Source organism: Lissotriton vulgaris, chromosome 4_1 (genome assembly GCF_964263255.1).
Source record: "Lissotriton vulgaris chromosome 4_1, aLisVul1.2, whole genome shotgun sequence".
In the NCBI taxonomy this organism is placed as follows: Eukaryota; Metazoa; Chordata; class Amphibia; order Caudata; family Salamandridae; genus Lissotriton; species Lissotriton vulgaris.
The window spans coordinates 831,075,520-831,097,076 of record NC_141691.1 but is presented as its reverse complement, the minus strand read 5'-3'; positions in this window follow the sequence as shown (position 1 = coordinate 831,097,076).

Below are 21,557 nucleotides of genomic sequence, written 5' to 3'. Positions count from 1 at the left end.
GTTTACTGCAATGTATACACTGCATCATTAGATTTTTCAGCTCTGCTTGAATATTTGCCACCATTGAGGCTGGCATTGGTGGTACTCCAGATGCTGAAGCAGAAGTACTAGGAAGAGAGCCCTCCTCCTGTGATCCCTCCTTCTGTAATCTTTGCACCTTAGCCTTCAACCAATTGTTTGGGTGTAGGTTTTTAACATGCCGCTCCATGCTGTGGGTTCCAAATGAATATTTTTTGGTTGGATCTCCCCTTGACAGCACTGACTGACAGATCTTGCAGGTGACGAATTGCGCATTTACTTTTTTCCTATCCTCCACAAAGGTGAAAAATGTCCAACCTATTGATTCTTTTTGTTTAGTTGTATGAGGTTCCTCTTCAACAAATTCTTCAGATGAAGAATGGTCTGAGTTAGGTTGTTCAACCATTTAAAAAAAAAAATCTATAGGTAGATGTCTGGAGACTGGAAAACAGGTGTTACTTCTCTGAAAGCCAAAGAAGAATGATGAACATGGTAGGAGTCTTTCAACAATTGGAGTAGGAAGTAATATAAACCAATGAAATCTTTTGTTTTAAGGTCCCATGGTTGGACGTAAGCTTACGGAGCGCTCACAGAGCGTTTACGGAGCGCTTTCGTAAGCTTACGGTGCGTTTACGTCTTATTTACGGAGCGCATACGTAAGTTTACATGTGCTCAGGATTGATTTACGGTGCGCTCACGTATTACGCACCCTCGCGAGATTTGTAATTGCTTAATAAAATAATATACGGGCTTTAAAAGTTTTAGATAAACATATTCTTTATTAGCCCACATAATGTGTATCTTTACATTGTACAATAAATAGGTACATATAATGTTTTTAAGCTTATAAAAGTTTCGGGGGTAAGCGTCGAAGAGTTTATGGTGCGCGGACGAAGCACTCACGTTGCGTGCACGTGCGACGTACCCTCGTGAGATTTGTTAGTACTTCAAAAAGTAATATACTGTTTTTTAAAGTTTTAAAAAACCATTTTCTATAGTAAAGTAGATATTGTCTACCTTTAAAATGTACAATAAATACCTAGATATTACGTTTTAAGAATTCAAAATACTTTGGGAGGTAAGCGCTCGCAGAGTTTATGGAGCGCGGACAGAGCTCTCACGATGCGTGCACGTGCGACGTACCCTCGCTTGATTAGTAATTACTTTTAAAAATAATATACGGTCTTTAAAAGTTTTAAAAAACATTTTCTTCATTAATGCAGATATTGTCTACTTTTAAAATCTACAATAAATACGCAGTTAGTATGTTTTTGAAATTTTAAAAAAATTTCGGCGTAAGCGCACAGAAAGTTAACGGTGTGCTTACAGAGCTCTGACGGTGCGCGGACCTCGTGATCATATAATAAAAAAAAGAAATTTAAAAAAAGAATTACAAAAATTACTTTTGTACTTAGATTTGTAATTATTGTAGTATAAAATGTGAAATATAAAGAAAGGAAAAACATATGTAAATATGATTTATTATAAAAAACAAAAATTATTAAAAAAAGAAAGAAATGTATTAATTAGTATATTTAAATATTATCTTTAACAAAATATTTGAAATTTACTAAAAAAGAATAATAGTTTTAGGCTTGATATAGTTTGGAATTAGCATTTAAAAATCTTTTGAAATTCACTGAAAAAACTATAGGTTACAAGCCTTAAATAGTTAGAAATTCGCATTTAAAAAACCTTGCAAATTCACTGAAAAAAACATAGGTTTCAGGTCATATATAGTTAGGAATTAGCATTTAAAAAACCTTGCAAATTCATTTAAAAAACCATAGGTTTCAGCTCATATATAGTTAGGAATTAGCATTTAAAAAACCTTTGAAATTGCACCTATATAGTTAGTTGGACTAACTATATTTCGCGCACCCGCAATCCACTGCTGATGATGTCACATATTACATCATTACATCATTCATGACATCATGGTCTGATGACGAGGAGCTGATCGAGCACGGGGGAGGTGAAGAAGCGAGAGACATTTATTCTGGTACACACAGTACCCCTGGCAGCAGCACTGCAGTGTTAGCGCCCACACCCTGTACCCCAGCAACATCAAGGTGGCACAGTAAGAGTCTGGTAGAGATACTAATGCGAAAAAGTACATCAATGAGCCTAACTGGGTTGAAGAAGTCTGGATCATCATCACATATAAAAACGGTCCAGACCATCATTAAAAGCATGTTTTTGGCAGAGGCGCCATTGGAACGCAACCACCCAACGGCGCGTCTGTATAATGCAATGCTGGCTAAAATGTTAGCGCTGGACCTTCTCCCTTTTTCTTTCATGGAAGGGGTGGGTTTTCTAAAATTTGTGGCAACAGTCTGCCCTAAATGGAAGATTCCTAGCCGGTTCTATTTTGCTGGAGTTGCGGTTTCAGCACTACATCAAGTTGTGATGGACGTGATTGGGGCAGCTTTTCAGAAGAGTGCTGTTTACACTATCCACCTGACAACATACATGTGGACCAGTTGCCAAGCCGTTGATTACATGTGCATCACCACACACTGGATCTCTTTTGTGGGGGTTAGAGAGAAGAAAGCTTCAGGTGTTGACAGTGTCACAATTTTTCAAGCTACTCGGAAACATGCAACAGTAGCCATTTTTGCCATGGGGAAATCTCATGCTGCAGTAAAAATTTTGGAGGAGTTTAACAGTAAGGTCTTTGATTGGCTGCAGCCAAGAAGGCGCATGATCGGTTATGTTTCCATGGATAATGGCAGTAATATAGTTAAGGCCATGGCTGATGGTGGCTATTTCAGAATGCTGTGTTTGGCGCTTAGCATTACCATTATTGTTCAAGATTTCTTGAAAAAAGAAAACACAGTCAGCAAGTTACTGACCATCTGCCGAAGAATCTGTACACATTTCAGCCATTCTTTAAAGGCCTGCAAGCAGCTGAGGATCATTCAGCTTGACAGTAGAGTGCCAGTCAGAGGACTCATCCAGGAGGTGGCAACATGTTGGAACTCAACCTTCTACATGCTTGAGCATCTGTTTGAGCAGTGCTTGGTAATCATTGAGTATGTCTTTCACGCACGGGGTGTTTCTATGAAAGACATGAGGCTAGAGGTGGAGGAATGGGACCCAGTTAAAAGCCTGACAGACATGCTTCGTCCTTTTGAGGTCTTCACGCGTGAAGTCAGCAGGGAGAACTGTACTTTGGGTAAAGCTATCCCATTGTTGCGAATGCTAGAGCAGCAACTAAAGGCGATGTCTTCAACGTTCCGAGTTGATGCTGAAAAACAAGACGCATATCAGTTGGCGGAGAGCTTATTAAGCCGCCTAGTTGACAATGCAAAGCTTAAAGCAATACATTCAGAACAACATTACATTTGTGCCACTATTCTGGATCCATGGTACAAAAAGGCACTGGCCAGCAATACATTCTTTCTTTTTTCTGAAGCAGATGTTTCCAAGTACAAACATTGGCTAGCTCTGTCAGCCACTTGAAAAAGAGCGGCAGGAAATTGAAGGAACCACCACAAGTACTACTAAAGCAGCAGGCCATCGGCATCAAGGTCCACTTCTGTGGCCGAAGGCAGTCACTTTCCCTCAGAGACGTTACTGACACCAGCAACCGTATCATCATCACCTGCACCAGGCCCAGCCATATTATTGTCAGAAGCGGATTGGATAACTCATCAAGGGTTTGCTCGTTCCAGTGTTGATGCAAAGGTAACAGATGGTACGCAACGTGGAGCACCCCTTGAGTGGATGGTGCAGGCCTATCTGGATGACCCAACAGAGATCTTCTTTGATCAGAACCCATTGGTGTATTGGTATTGGAAAAGGCCTCAATGGCCACTGACCACCAAGCTGGCTATAAATTATTTGGCTTGCCCACTCGCAAGCATGTCTTATGAACTTGTTTTCAGTGCTGCTGGTGCAATTGTAACTTCGAAAAGGACCCCCTCTCACCCAAAAATGTGGAGAAGTTAACAATGATCAAGATGAATCAGCACTTCTTACCACCAGATTACAAAATACATGAATCCATGCAGGAAGAAGAGGACACCAACTTAGGTGACGGAAGTTCTTCTCTGTTAGCTGACCTACTCCCGGTTCAATTCACAGAGTTTGAGGACGAGCTTTACTTCCCTGACACCTAGGCTTGAAATACTTACTTTTTTTCCCCATCCTTATTCACTTTTATTTCTGTGTGTCTTTCTTTGTTTTGCAACTTTTAGCACAACACAACTTTAATCACAACAAATCCATCAGCAGCACTTTCTTCATCTTATTTCCATATTGAAGGTGCAGCTGTCTGCATTCCTTAAGTTCACAAGTTCACAACTCAGTCATGCTCCTCTATCCTCCTCCTCCAGACTCCCCCTATCCATTTCCCTCAAGGCAGATGGCCGGATTACACAGAATCAAGAAACTATTGCTTCGTAGACAAGTCCCCTCAAAAGAGGTGGGACTGGAATGACTGACTATGTTGACTGTTACAGGTAATGAATGATGAGATGGCATGCAGTGGACAACACTGGCTGTCTTGCTCTGATGAAAGCAATTGCTGTTTGTTTCTTGTGCATGAAATGAATCCTATGTGTTCTGTTATTCTTTTATCTTTTACACACTAAATGTAACTCAAGTCTACTCTGTTTACCTTGTTTAATACAAATTGTACTTCTACTGCAGGGGCCACTACGTTGCATGTTTTAATATGGGAAAATGTCCTTGGACTCACTGTGTGTAGACTGTGACTGCATGAACAACATTGAGTATGCCAACACCATGATGATGATGAGTCATGATGACCAAAGTTACATAATATCTTCACAGTCACTCACTGGGATGGATGGATCATCATCGTTGATTTACGGAAAAACTATGGCCATTTTGTGAGTGGCAAACAGGTAAACAAGTCAACAACAACCCAGCAGAACTACCTGTCTGTCTAGCCATGGTATGGAGTGGTCGAGCCAGTGTACTGTTATGTCAGAGTCCAGACAGTGGTTCATGTAAAATTGCGGCTATGTGGCTTGCTGTATAAAATTAGATCTGCTTTGTCTGTCTGTGTCAAAGAGGTATGCTACATGGAGGTTGGTTTACTCAGTGGTGCCTGCCTTGACCGTCTGCATGGCCCTGGCCTGCTGTGTGCTAATTATTATCCTGGAAACAGAGACTCAGAGTAGGCCCTTTAGAAATTATGCATGTATGTAATACTGCCGCCTCTGAAAGTGAAAGTGTTATTTTTGCACTACACACCGTACCTTATATTTTTCCTCTGGGGTGTTTTAATATCCCTTTCTGTTTTTCCATCGACAATTACAGGCTGGCACTTACCCTGTACGATGGGAAAAACATTAACTCCGGCTTACCATAGCAATCTGCAATTCCGCATCTGCCAGGCAGGCAGGCAGTGGACAGTGTGGTCACCAAGATTGATTGACGGAGCGCCTGATGGAATGGAGGAGTACCGCGAATAGGAGGAATGGCTGGATGCATGCAACTTCCCAATTTGACCAGGACAACTACAACATACAGTTACAGTATCCACTTCACTTGTCCTTATCTTTTAAATAACGTTATTGTTGTGAACTTTTATGAGTGCGACTCTATGCATTTGCTCTCTGCTTCAAATTCATCCCTACAGCTATTTGATAAGTTTCTTTGCTATTTTTCAAACTAATGTAATGTACTACTAAGTGTTTATTGTCTCTGAGGGCAGATAGGCAAGTGAAATTGCGTAATTACTGCCACCCTGTACTGTCTAATTGTTTTGTACTAGTTAGTAAGTTGTAGTAAGTACTACTTTTCAGTAACCCAACCATCCATTTAGCAAACAACTTCATGCATGCACTTTTATGTCCCTTAAAAGATTTATGGATATCTTCGTATCCTAAGATTTTTTTTCTTTATTTGTTGTTTGACCATGCGTACTGTTTTTTTTTCTCTCTCCAAAAAACTTTCCCAAAAACCTCCATTCCCATCCATTTTTCAAATCCTAACCCTCCTCCCCCGGGCTGTGTGGTTTTCATTGAGGGGTGACTAAATGACACCAATAATTCCACACATTTGCTGGGGAGGATAAGGTCAAAAGCAACAGAAAATCAATTTTAAGGCAGGTCAAGGAATCCAAGGATATATTCTTATTCTGCTTGACACACACCCATGAGTATTTGCAAATCAATTGAGAATTTCATGTCCACCATTGAGTGGATTCATCATCAACAACATCCTCCTAAACGTGACTAAAGCTTACGCTGTTTCCTTCAGTAGTTCTTGTAGTATCCATAATCCATGCAACTAGTAGTTAACTTTTGATAATAATAATAATAAAAGAGTTTATAAAGCGCCTGGTGACGCCATCCCGGCGTGTCCCCGCGCTGTGGAGAGAGTAGCAGGACGAAAGGCAGAAATTATAGGGTGTACAGGTGGGTTTTTAAGAGTTTCCTGAAAATAGTTTCTGTTTCAGCTAATCTAATATTCATGGGAAGGGCATTCCAGTTTTTAGCCGCCAACACGCGGAAGGAGCGTCCTCCCATCCTGGCCTTCTTTATCCGAGGAATTTTAAGGAGACCAGTTCCCATAGAGCGAAGTGCTCTATTTGGCTCATAGGGTATCGCTAAGTCTTTGAGGTATTCAGGGGCTTTCATGGAGTTAATCCTGTAGCATATGAGCAATGCTTTGAAGAGGATCCTTTTTTTTATAGGAAGCCAATGAAGAGCATCCAAGGTGGATTTAGAGGGAGCTCTTTTGTAACTTAAGGACTAACCGTGCTGCCGTATTTTGTAGGACTTAAAGCTTTTTCATATTCTTTTCAGTAGTCCCTAAAAGAAGCACATTTCCGTAATCAATACGGGAGGTGACTAGTGCTTGGGTCAGGGTGCGTCTGGCCTCTAGCGGAAGAAGATCTAGGGTTCGATTTAAGGTTTTTAGCACCCCAAAGCACTTCCCTACCACTTTGTGGACGTGACTGTCAAAGGAGAGTTTGGGATCAACCCAGACCCCCAGGTTCTTGGCTTCCTTGCCAGGGGTAGGTAAAGGTCCTAGACAGGAGGGCCACCAATCCTGAGTCCAGCCGGTTATCGCTACCACCTATAACAAGAACCTCTGTTTTGGAGCCATTAAGTTTTAGGCAGTGTTGGTTCATCCAACCTGCCAGCTCCTGCATGCAGTTTTTGAAGTTGGTTGCAGCTAAGGTAGGGGCTTGGGATAGCGAGATGAGCAGTTGGGTATCGTCGGCGTAGGATACTAATTTTATGCCATACGATTATACCACATCTGCCAGAGGGGCCATATACAGATTTAACAGGGTAGGGCTCAGGGCAGAGCCCTGAGGCACCCCCTGTTCAAGTGCAATGCTGTCTGAGAGGAATGGACCTCTTTGGACCTGAAAGCTGCGGCCCAAAAGGAAAGCTTTAAGCCAACCTAGTGCTGTCTTAGTGACCCCAGCTTTGTTTAGACACTGTAGCAAGATGGAATGTGCTACAGTGTCAAACGCAGCGCTGAGGTCCAGCATGATGAGTGCCATTGTGTGACCCTCGTCCGCTCCTGCCCGAAGAGTTTCAGTCGCTCTTAGGAGAGCTGTCTCCGTGGAGTAGTTCGTTCTGAAACCAGATTGGGATCCATGTAGGGATTTGTTGGATTCTAGGTGTGCCATAAGTTGTTTGTTTGCAATTTTCTCGGCCACTTTCGCGAGATAGGGAAGGAGGGAGATAGGTCGGAGATTTTCTAAAGTATCCTGACTGATGTTAGGTTTCTTTTTAATGGGCAATACTATCGCTTTTTTCCAATCTTCCAGAAGACAAGCCAAAGAAAAGGATACTTGAATGACATGCCTGAAATGGGGTTCCAGTACTTGTAGGCCAGTGGTTAGAACTTTTGGAGGGGCTGGGTCCCGGGGGATCCTGATTTAACGCTTTTGCATATATTTATAAGCGTTTCCGTGGGAGGTACCGAAAAGTGTTGAAGACTCTGCACCATAGGATCAGTTTCTAAGCTTTCCTTGAAATCATGACCAGAGGTCATCTGTTCAGAGAAGTTGGCATAAATGGTGCTGATTTTCCCGGAGAAATACTGAGCTATTTTATTGCAGGTTTCAGCCGAGTCGTTATAGGATTGATTGTCGTTGGTAAGCACCGAAATTTCTTTAAAAATTTTGAAGAGCTCTTTAGAGGAGTTCTCCGCTTCCCCTATGCAAATTTTATAGTGGAGAGCTTTGGAGGAGCGGATTTTTTTGTTATATTGTTTTTGTGCATTTTTGTACTGTGTTTTAGTTGCAGGGCAGAAATTGGTGCGCCATTCTCGCTCCAATTTCTTACAAGCCGATTTGATAGCCTGAAGTTCAGGCGTGTACCAAGGATTAGATTTCCTCACATTGTTAGGGTTTATCATTTTCCGAATGGGAGCGGTGGTGTCGAGGGCCTTTAAAATGTGATTTTGCAAAAGACTGTAGGCTGTTTCGCAGTCTGTGCCTCCCAGGGGACCTCCTGTTTCAAGTAGCTTATTAAAAGTCTCATGGGAAAAAATTTTCCAGTTCCGCCGTAAATAACGGTGATTGCAGGCTGGTTTAGGATCAGAATCGGATAGTTGGATGGTGAATGGGATAATAAAGTGATCAGTCCAAGGGACCGGAATAGGGGAGGTGGCTTGTACTCCGGAACCATTCATAAAGATTGGGTCTAGGAGGTGGCCCAGTCTGTGAGTGGGATCACTGTTGATAAGGTCGAGCTGTAGAGAATGAAGTTCAGACCTGATGTCCTTCGCTTCTGTATCGAGAGGATCGTCAAAGTGGACGTTCATATCACCAAGCACGATCAGTCTGCTTTTCCTGATTGCTAAGTGTGCTGTGGCTTCTATCAGGCTGGTTGTGAAATCATACAGTCTACCAGGAGGCCTGTATACAAGAATGCCTGACAGAGAAAGTTGAGGTCCAAAGACTATAGTAAAAGAGCCGGCTTCACAGTGGTCACTTGTGATGGGGGAAAGAGAGCAGACTATAGGAGATCTGATGACTATAGCAATTCCTCCTCCCCTTCCATCCTTTCTGTCTATTCTGGAGAGGGAGTAGCCAGGAGGCATAGCCTCTATAATGGCAGGGTCAGAAAATTCACCTAACCAAGTCTCGGTTAAAAACAGGATATCAAGACCATCATCCTCAAGTAGATGATATATTTGAGTGCTGTGTTTACTCAGTGAGCGGCAATTGATTAGGCCGGCCTTAATCTGCCTAGTAATGGGAGTCTTGGTAGGTGACATAGTCGGCGTAAATGTGCACGAGGGGCAGCTATGCAGGGAAAGCGCCTCCATAGTATGATTGCATGGGAGGGGGACATCAGGGCATAAATCCAGCAGTATCTGCCTATCATATCGCAGCGGTAAGGGGTGAGGGTGGCAAGGAGTCCTAGCCCCGCGCCCCGACCTGGCGCGGACGGGCGCAGACGGGCTGGACTTTGGCTCGACTTCGGCGCGCTTCCGGCGCGCCCGCTGCACGTGTCCGCTGCGCGGACGCGGACCTACGCACATTTTATAGGCGCCCTAGGGGCGACTAGAGCGCTGAACTAGCAAACCTTCGCCCGGAAGTGCTGGGCTCCTCCTCCACCCTCCACAACAAACGCCCAAGCTGGACGCGGCGGACCGGGGCGGGAGTGTTAGAAGTAAACAGAGTGATTTCAGGTGAGGCGCAGTTTAAAAGCTTACACAGTATTACACAGGCATAAAATTTAGCAGCATTCGCCAAAGTTTTAAAATGCTATTGAAAATCAGCGCTCGCAGTGTAGCACACACAAGACACACAGCGTGAGCGGATAGCGTCAGCCCCTGCCACCGGCTGGACTCTTCTCCACCACGCGAGTGTGCAGAAGAGAAGAATTTATACACACGTGCAGTACAGCGGGACTAGAGCGCTGAACTAGCAAACCTTCGCCCGGAAGTGCTGGGCTCCTCCTCCACCCTCCGCAACAAACGCCCAAGCTGGACGCGGCGGACCGGGGCGGGAGTGTTAGAAGTAAACAGAGTGATTTCAGGTGAGGCGCAGTTTAAAAGCTTACACAGTATTACACAGGCATAAAATTTAGCAGCATTCCCCAAAGTTTTAAAATGCTATTGAAAATCAGCGCTCGCAGTGTAGCACACACAAGACACACAGCGTGAGCGGATAGAGTCAGCCCCTGCCACCGGCTGGACTCTTCTCCACCCTTGAGTACTTTAGCATTGCTTAGGCTACAATTTATGGCACTGTTCGTGTGTTCTGTACTATCGTACGGTTCTAATGCTCCCCTCAGGCCACTCAATGTCTCATTTCCTGTTTTTTCATATGCTGCTACTGCCAGTGTGTACCACTACTACTACCACCACAACGATGACATTTCATTCGTCCAGGATTCCATAGCCAACCTTAATCGCCATTTGCCATCCAGCCAGCCCTATGCCTAGCCCTACTCTCAAACACGAATCACAGGTAAGATAAGCATTTTGGGGAGGAAAAATAATGGAGTATGAGGAGAAGAGAGACTGACTGACTAGTAAAAACGTAGAACAATTGAATTCACTAACTCTGTCAGTGGAACTTTTGTACAAATGTAGGCGATTACTTAGACAATTTGAATCAACCAGCCAGTTAAGTTTCAGGAAAATAATCATACAGTTAACACCCCCTGCCTCCCCCACAAAACAGTAAAAACGCATATGCTATGTTTAAGTGGAAAATAAATAATTATTTAGACCGTAACAAAAATAAAGTATCCCACAAGACCCTACCCACCCCCTTCCTAACCCCAACCAATGTCCATGAAATGAATGTCCCCAAAAGTTAAAAATCCCCAACGCCCAATTCCCACCCCCCAAAAGTCTTTCAAAAAGGGGCAAGGGACAGGCCCCACTTTGGCCCGCGGTGTCCTGTGGCCAGGTGGTCCTGCAGCTCTCTCCGGAGGGCCTTGAGCAGGACTTTCTGCCTCTCCACCTCCTGCTCAAGGTAGGCCACTCACAGGGTTAGGCAGTGCACACACGCCTTGCGGGTATTGTGGGGGGCAGCTGTTGGTTGGGCTGCTCGGCGGCGGCGGGTGGCTGCCGGACCACGGCACCGTACTGCTGGAGGATTGCGCTGGCTGGATGACCCAGGGGCAGTGGAGGAGAATGCAGCTGTTGTTGTACTTGACTCCTCCTCCTCCTGAGCCACCAGCCGCCGATATTCGGCGACAATTGCCTCCAGCTCCCGGCGCCTGGCCTGGATAGCCAACTCCTTCCTCGATGGTTTACGAGTATCTATATGAAGAAAGAAAAAAATACTGTAACCAATACTCTTTAAGATTTACACAAAATAATTCAACAGAAAGTTGTGTCACAGTAGCACTAGCAACTTGCAAGTACATTACATAACATTTGTGGCATATATCTATCTAACCTCCCACTTCGTCGGCCTCTGCTCTAACATTAGTGGGAGTTTCAGGAATTCTACTAGCACTATGGACTCACTACATTAGACTCAGACAGCACACCAGTCTTCTTCTTCTCTCTTGTTTAGCGAAATGAGTACGCTAACTTGTGGAAGCCGGCATAATACCAGCGCAGTCAGCTTGCACCCAAGAAAAACAGACGCAAGCCATGATGACACAGACTCGCGTTACTGTTACCAGTACATGCAGGTGGGGAAGCTCTTACTTTTCTATTTCGGGTGGCACTGGCCATACTCTGTTACAACAAGGGCTACTGCTCAATTAATTTAACTTTCACCCTGCCCTGCCCCTGACTACTACAAAAGGAAAATGAAGAAGATAATATGATCATCTATCCCTTCACATGATATTTGCTTATATACGGGATGACTTTAGGTGCTTTGTTTTTATTGACTGAGTGAACACCGATAGGCCACACATGAATGACAGATTTGAACAAAAATTATTAACATAGGTAGTGAGTGGTCCCCGTAATTGCCGTAGGAAGGCACTTGTGACTTGACTTGATAATGTGAACTATACAATATAGATACACAATATATGCTGTGCTTGCAAACTACTGTAAGTCAAGGGAGTATTCTGAAAAATTACAACTTCTACTTTCCTCGGCTTTGCTACTCTGACACGGACGTGCGGTGTTACATGCTCTTCAAACTAACCTTCTTTATCCAGTGACTGTCTACTCTGTCTACTCTACATACACCTATGCTATTTATGAGGAAGATACCATCCAGGCAACCATCCACTCAAAGTAAATGTCAATCATTCCTCTCAATGTCTCAACTGGACAAACCTTACTTTTTCTCACCGACAAACACCCTTTTTATTTTATTTTGTAAACCACCACCCATGCATCCGTGCTTGACTTGTATTTGACCCAAAGGATATATTGCGCACACATAGTTTCTGTTTCACCCACCCAGGCAGTCCTCTTTTCTTTCTCCTTCCACCCATCCTTGCTTCAACCGGCCATTTATCAGATTCCTACCAGCCACCTCTGCCTGCATTCAAAAACATGTATCATTCTTTGCCAGTCATTAATTTAACTCGCTCGTCCTTCCTCCTTCCTTACACCCTTCTTTCCCTTTTCGTTCATCCCATTCATCAAGTTCATCTCTAATTTTACTTGGCTTCGCGATAAAACTTTCACAGCTGAGTTGAAGTCAAATTTAGAGGAGGCCATTGGTTACTCGTCAACTCCTGCTGCTAATGCTATTGCTAATGCGAAGTCAAGGGTGACTGTCTTCTGCCTGGTTGACAAAAACTTAGTTCTAAATTTGTAAGTCTTCTTAACAGTAAAGTGTACTTGTACTGTACAACATACACCCCTGCTGCGAGCCTACTCTGCAATCTCAATAAGTACGGAATATAATAGCTTACCACTGCCCACCACTACCGAGGCATCCCCCACAGCAGTTCCTGCTGGCAATGGTGGCACCGCATCCGCCTTGCAGGGATGTAAGACGGTACCACGCGTACTATTACAACGCGTACCGTTACAACGCTACTTTTACCACGCAAGTCGTTACAACGACTTGCGTGGAGGGGCGCTGGATAGTAAATTATTTAATTTAATATTCCAACTCCAGTCCCCGTGGACTCTAGGGAAAGGAGTTGGATGGTAAATTAAAGTATTTACTATCCTGGAGCCCCCCCCCCAGCGCATTTCGTTGTAGTGACCTGCGTGGTAAAAGTAGCGTGCTAACGGTACCGCGTTGTAAAAAATGCGTGGTAACCGTTGCACACCGCCTTGCAGTGACCACCCCTGCCTGGCCCCGGCACTGGTGGTTGTCTCCTGTGCCGATGGTGTTCCGCCTAGAAAGAACATTTCATATTTTTAGATGCCACATACACCACTCCCTATTTTGTCTAGGAATGAAAAAAAATGTTACTACATAAACAAATTTAATTATTTATGACTCTCTAGTCTAAACTAAAAATTCCCCTTTTGGAAGGGAAGGGTGTTTTTATTTATGCTTAGCCATAACATGCTACACTTTTTGGCACAACTGATGAATGCTTGCTTTTTAACGCGCGCCATTTTTCTCATAACAGACAGAAGATTCCCTTCTACGAACAAGAGCAATATGTTACTCATCATCACCACCAGTACTTGAAGTTCCAACCAGGTGAGGGGTCTCCCACAATTAATGTGTAAATCAGCCACTGTTCAGTTTTCATGAGTTAACCATTTCGCTTCTAGGAAGTTGATTTTAATAAATGTTTTTATACAATACACAATTGAAAATTAATATACAGAGTACACACAGAGCTAGTTGTTTTACTTTTAATAAAGCCTTTAAACTTACACAGGCTCTGTGGTTTTTGGTCATGAGTGAGTGAGCGAAAGGGTTTGCAATTTGCAAGCATGATTCTGTGACTCTGAGAGGTCGGGACTCTGACTCCGTAGTCTTATGTTCTGGGTTGTATAATTATTGGGGATCATGGCTGGGCTCGGGAGCTAAATATTGATTCAGAGGCACTACCTAGTCAGTAAGGAGAATAGGGGTTCACCTTCTGTTATGACTGAGGTATGTGGAAAGTCTAACTGCGCCTATTATCACCAATGCCCTATTTCTTGTCCATAGTTATGTATGTGCAGAATAGTCCCTGCAACAGTAGTAGTATGTCCTCCTATCCAATCAAAAAGTAAACTAGTATCTTATTCTTGGTGGCCATTGACATTTTATTGTTGGGAATTGTCAAAGCATAACCATTAAGAAGACTTCAATAGACATTATGGACAACCCAGAGGACTGCACTCAGTGCCTAGAGCTATTGCTGAATAGGAGTTTTGTTTAACACCTTTTGCCAACTGTGCACGCTTAGCTAGCTACACAGACAGACTAATAATAATAAATAGTAGTAGCACAGAGAGTCATAGTAGAGGCCAGATAAGAATTTAGAAACAGTCTACAAGAAGATCAAAGACGAGTCTCTAGTCTCTAGCATTACGCAGTTCTGTAAAGTACACTCATACATAATCACTCAGGCCAAATGAGCACACAATTGAAAACAAGTAAGCATAGTAGCACCGCTACTGAGCAGGCAAGCACCTGCAATCAAAGAAGCTTTTGAAACATAATTTACCTGCAATGTAATCAGCAGCATTCTTGCTCTTCGGAAAAAACATATATTTGCAATATAACACAGAGCAGAAGAAAACAAAGTAATTAATAAATAGCTAATAGTACTCACCAAGCCCAGGGATGTCGACGCCAAGCAGGTCGAGCAGGTCTCGTTCCCGGTCCAGTATGTCGGGCCACCGGTGTGTCACCTGGTTGTAGGTGCGCCGGACCCCTGACTCCTGATACATGGCTCGGCACACCTTACCTCATAGCTGGCGACTCTCCCGGAGGCCGTACCCGGTACTGGGCCTCCTGTGATGGTCTTGGGGAGGTGGCGCTGCATAAAGAAGACAAGTGCGGCCACCTCCACCGCGCTGAAGATCTCACTGGTACTTATAGATGCCCCCCTTAAACCCCCGCAAGGGCGCCGGCTGCGGGGTGCGGGACTCTTCCACTTCGAGTTCTTGCCGACTCCCTTTGCCATGGTCCTGGGTTAAAGGAAAAATAAATAGGAAAGAATAGGGAAAAAGTAAATAAAAGAAAAGAGAGAGTTAAAAAAAAGTAGTTATTAAAGTAACGAAAAGTAGAAAAAACACAAAATATAGATGTACACAAATAGAGAGATAGATAATGAGTAAAAAAGATGAAAAAAAGTTCAAACAAACAAAAGATTACAAAGATTGAAGCAGGATAGAAAAGGCATGCCCAGAACCATAGCAATGAATGGAAAACAAGATGGCCGCGCCCATTGCAACAGCGTGGATAAGTTTGCGCAATATTTTCCTTGCGAGCACGCAAAAACTAACGCAAACACGCAACTGTGACCCAGAACAAGAAATGCGCAACGCGAGCATGCAACTCGCGGTTTGAAACGGAAATACACAACGCAAACCATGAAAAACAAGATGGCCACGTCCATATACGACCGCATGGGTAAGTTCGCTGTATCCGCGGTGAAAAAAATTCTGCGAACTCGCAAAAATAAAAAAATCCATAATCTCATGAAAGTTCGCGGATTTTGCAAACAGCGAGTACGCTTTTGCGCGAATTCGCATACCGCGTTTCGCAAAATTCGCCCATACTTAGTGATTAAGAGTACATTTACTATTATAACTCCAATCTATCAAACACTAGGAAGAGAGAACATTTTGGGTGGGGTTAAATTTAGCATTCTTACTCCAGTCTAACAAACATTGGCATCCATGCAAATTCAGGTAGAATGAGGGGTACAATATTTTAACTCCAGTCCAACACATAATGAGGAAAGTACATATATGGTGAGTACAGGTGCTATTCTAAGTCTACACTAACAAACGGAGAAGGAAGTGCATATAAAGGTTGAGTCAAATTCAATATTTTATTTCTAGTTTAAGAAAAATTTGGGAAAGTACATACACTGGGATGTAGGTTCAGGAATACTGTTATAATGCCAGCCTGACACATATTGTGGAAAATGCATACGTTGGAGAGCGAAATTTACTATTCTAACTTCAGTGCTAACAATAATGTGGAAAGTACACAGGTGGGAGGCCGACTTACTATTAATCTCTAGCACAGCTCACATTAAGGAAAGTGTATACATTGGGGGTGGTGTTAGATTTACTGTTCTAACTCCAATCTAACAAACAGAGTTAGACAAACAAAGAAAATACACAAGGGGTGGAGTCATTTACTATTGTTAATCCTGTCTAAAAAACATTCGGGAAAGTGAATACGTAGGGGTGTCAGATTAACTATACTAACTCAAATCTGCAAACTTGGGGGCCCATTAAGATAGGGGGCGGTTTGCCCCTGCCGGCTCTGCGGTAGCCTCCACCGGCGCGACAAACCGCCCGCCATGCACATCAGAAAGATCCCCCGCCATATTAGGATGGCTGGGGGGTCCATGGCGGATGGAAAGACTGTCCGCCGCTTTTCCACCGGTCGACTTGTTGACAGAAAACATGATAAATATCGTGGCGGTATCTGCAAGATACCGCCATCCATATTACGATGTTGGTGGAGATCAGCCGTTACATGGTGGCATTGCCACCATGGAAAGGCATGCAGTCTTTGCTTCTGGGGGGCATTACCAGGCCCCCAGGGTGGTGGGGGATGCACATGGGGGTACCTATGGTACCCTCCTGCATTTGCATGTGCAAGGTGGCAGGCACTGCGTAGTGCCTGTCACGTTGTGCATGCAAATGCACGATATGCATTTCTGACATTGCAGCAGGTGCTGCTGACAGTACCACCTGCTGCAATGTTAGAAATGCAATATGCGCCTGATCCTAATGACTATGGTGAGACCGCCGAGACATGGGTGGGCTTTACCGTAACCCGATGCTATAGCCAGTGGACTTTGTCCACCCACCATTGTAATAGGCCCCTTGGTTTGCTGACAACCATATCCTGGTAGATGCCCAGGCAGGTTTCAGGAACAAAATAGGCACCATTGACCAGGCCTTTCCTTTTAATGTTCTGTGTTGGAAGTTTGTCACCCTAAAGAAAGAACACTTATATGTTGCCATATTGACCTTTGGTCAGCTTTCGATCTGGTCTCTAGGGATAGGCTACAGAGAGTGCTAGGAAACTACAGTGTTCCAGAGGATCTCCGCTGCATTCTCAGGGTATTGCATACCAACACTTTTGCTCGAGTAAGGTGGAACAACATTGGTGACCTCACAGAAAAAATCCCCATCAGAAGGGGCGTCAAACAGGTCTGTGACCTTGCCCTATCTTATTTAGTATGTATTTTAATGGGGCAGTAAACTGTGTCTATGGAATTGAATATGATGCCCAAAAACTTGCTGATATCCCAGTCCCGATCCTAATGTTTGCTGATGATAATTGTAATTTGTACTTGTAAAGCACACTAATACCCCAACTGGGGTGTCCTGGCGCTGTAACCCATACCGCTGTGGAACCCTTCCTGGCTTTTCCCTGTGAAATGTCCACTCCTGGGCACCCCCAAGGTGAAGCCAAGCAACCCAGCGCTGTTGGGGCCGTTGTGGAGATTAAGCAAGCTATTGCCCAGAGTTGCAAAGTGGGACCCATGATTAGAATAGGCACTGAGGCAAGAATGATCAGGTCCGAGGAAATTGAGCCAAAGGCCCATCGAGGCAGGAATTGAACCCTGGTCCTGGGCCAGATCTCTGCATCAGGGTCTGCCGCTCTAACCATTGAGCCACACTTCAACTGATGGGACTCCATTAGGAACTGGATTCATTTGGAGCCTTCTGTAAAAACAGAGGCTTTTAATTAAACCCTGACAAGTCCAAATATATAGGGATACACTGATGCATCCATATTATCCATTGAGGAAACAAATATATTATAGGTCTTTTCAATATGCTACAAAGCACCCCATTGGTTCCATTGAGATTTGATCTAGCCCTTAAATCCATACACTTGGTATCTTTTCTCAAACAATTGTTATATTGGGTGAGGGTTTGGTCTACCCCAGAATTAGCTATTTACAAAGAGGCACTAAGGGACCTGATTAATTGTGACAAACTCGTCTGCACCCCATTATTGAAGAAAGGCAAAAAAGCTGTTTGATCTGCCTAATTTGGGAAACATACCTATGGATACTCCTGACGAAATCACTAAAGGTGTTAGGCTGCTCTTAAATAAAGTCTACAGGGATAAGGCTTTGACAAGAACCTGGGCGAGCACTGGGAAGGGTCACTAACAGGGCAATTCCTGCTTCACAAATATTTGTGCACTTTGGAACTCTATTTGGACAGGATTTAACCTGCTGGGCGAAATGTCTGTATTTATAGTTCAGATCTGGCACCCTTTCCTTAAGATCCTTTACTTCGAGATGGTGCAAAATGGAGTGTGACCGAGACTGCCCCTTTTGCCCTTCGCCAAAAGAAAAAGAATCTCACTTTCTGCTCTTTTGCCCTAGATATTCATGTTACCCAAAAGTTGGATAATTGCATTGAGCAAGTTAGAGGGAGTAAGACACTATTGGGAGGCATTGCGATTATTGAAAAGTGACACGAAACATTCAATAGTATTTGCTGCCTCACATTTTGTTTGGGGGCCTTGGTCTATACAAATGAAAAGTCTAACATCAGGGAATCTATAACCATTATTGCTGCTGCTCATGTATGAGGTATATTTCTTACAACTCCAGTGTCAATGGCCTAAATTGTTTTTACCAATTTATTTTAATCATGCTTCTTTTTATGTCAACTTTTAAATGAATTAATAGCAGGTCAGGATACTCATTATCTATGAACATTATGAGAGGGATAATCCTGCTCTTGGTGTTGCCGAAGTATTCAACATGGCAGACCAAGTTATAATCTAGTCTTAGGCTACTATGGAGGTTTATGTTGATAGAGGTAACTGCTTTGCCTAAGGTCCCCTACCCGGCGTATTGAATTGCTTTCTGTTTATCATAATGTTTATATATTATATTTGTCTGCTCTATGCTTTCTCCATTATAAAGTATTTATTGCAACTGCACTTTTATGGTCACCAGACCAAAATAAAGTATATTGATTGATGCTAACTTCAATCTTACTGACATTGGGAAATTGCAAACAATTGAGGGGTGAGGAGGGTAATATTAAGCATTCTAATTCCAGTCTAATAGACACTGAAGAAGATGCATAAATTGGGATGATGAGATGTATCATACTAACTCCTGTTTAACAAACATTGTAGATGGACCTGCATACATAGGGAAGGGGGTATCATATTCATTACTATTCTACTTCCAATCCAACAAATATTGGGGAAAGTGCAAATACTGGGAGTTCGGATTCACTACACCAAATAATATGAGTGCCCATTAAAAATGAATTGAGAAATTGTAATACAAATTTAAAATCCTAAATTTCAATTAAATATCTTACAGATTTGAAAAACAACTGTAAAATGTTATTGAAAATTTAGAAACATATTAGAATTGTATGAAAGCTTTTTAAATTAGTAAATCAATATGTTTCAAACCGTAGCACCTAGCACACATAAACCACACAAACCTAAAATATAATACAAACTATTATCCTTATAAAAAAGTGTTTTTAAATCAGAAAATATGAAAAAAAATCATTTTACTTTTAAAATTAATTATAATGTAACATTATTAAAACACACTACACAGCCATCCCTGCAATATACCCCTCAACTAATAAAATGTGTGTACTTCGACATATAATCATATAATTCAATACGTTTAAAAATATGAAACATAATTACAATTAACATAATAAAGCAATAGAAATTACCATATTGTGTAAAAAACTACCCCTCTACTTCCCCAATAAACTCCACATCCTAAATTCCTAAATCAGAAATATATTGTTGTTAAATTATAAAAAATGTAAATAAGTAACAATGTCAAACTTTGCCAATTTAATTTATTAAGCAATCAGAAATAATGAATGCACAATTAAAAATACCACGAACCACTCAAATCCATATATACTGTATAACCAATAACAAAAATGACTAAAATATGTTTTTTTAAACATATGTCCGATACTGGATGGTCGAAAATATCAACAAGGATTGGAGTTGTCCCATAAATACATACTGGTGACTCACCATCTCAAAATCTTCCCATTTATCACCCGTCATCAGGAGATCGAATCATGTTTATCATATATCTCTGCCACACTGATCTACCATCACATGGAGACACAGACCAACATGTCATCTTTTTTCACCTTAAACCATAAGCTATTTGTCCCATCTGCAGCATCAACATGGGTAAACCAGGGATTCTTTACAGATATTTTTATTTTACTTATTATTAAATAGATTTTTCGACGTCATGGGAGCTAGGGCATACTTTATATCCAGGCTGAGGCCATTCTCACTCAAATTAACAATACAGTTCCCTCAAATTGTAAGAAAGAATTGTAAATTACACAGAGCAGAACATAATGTAGGAGAAGAGTAAGATCTGCGAGAAAATAAATGACAAGCCCATGCACATTCCAAAGGGATCAGCATAATGAAAAACTCTTACCTTCCATATTCCAATGACAGCACAGCAGCATAGAAGTCAAATTTGCTGCATGAGGTTGCCCGAAAGCCCTGGTGCAGTAACGAAAAGTTAGCATGGACCACTCCCCAGGAAAATATCATAATCCTGTTTGACTATCTTCTAACCTCGGAGTCAGAATTAGCATCCTGCAAAGAGGCAACACCCTATTTTGCTTTTTCAGCCAGGAAAGTAATGATCTGCGGTTACATAAAAGGATATTTACCACCTAATACAAGATGTCTATACACGTAAACAACCCAGGCTAGGGTTTGGTAGCGATCTAGGAAAAACATGAAGGATTGTTTAACCCTATCCATGCTGATGACGGAACCACTCCGTCATCAGCCGCGGTGGCGCTGTGCTGATGACGGAGCGGTTCCATTGTGGCCCGGCCGCCGCGCCTCCGCGGCGCTGATTTCGCGCCTGCGTGGCGCGTTCTACTGAGCGGGCGGGGCCATGACGGAACCGCTCCGTCATGAGCACAGCTCAACCGCGGCTGGTGTCGGAGTGGTTCCGTCACCAGCATGCACCCGTCGCGCGGCCGCCCCGCCCCCTTAGCACTTCCGGTGGAATAGCCGCCGCAGCGAAGGGTTTAATTATGCAGTTCTTTGTGTAGCACTGTAAGCCCCCTTCCCCTTTGTGCAGCATATAATGCCATAATCGATTGCTGTGCAAAGGAGCTGTGTGCAAAGAAGCTCACCACCCAGGGATGTCAGATTGTCATCACTGTACTTGGTTTCATATTGTGACATCGTTGGAACCCCTGTCCTTGCACAAAAGGTAGTATTATTGTGAAAGAGACATCCGGGAACCACTTCCTTCGCCCACTGCAGAGCCATAAACTTGCAGACTCGGTGGGAGCTAAAAGAGACAGACTCCATGTTGTGGATAAATACCACCTTCCCTAAACCTCGGCAATTATTTCAGGCTTTTTGAGTTCTTTTACAGTACTAACTTGCTTTTCTCTGATTCGCAAATCTTCCTTGTGCACATTTCACCAGCTTTTTCCATGTGAAATATGAGTGTGGGGAGGTACTTAAAAGTGTGGAATTCCCTCCTAACTCG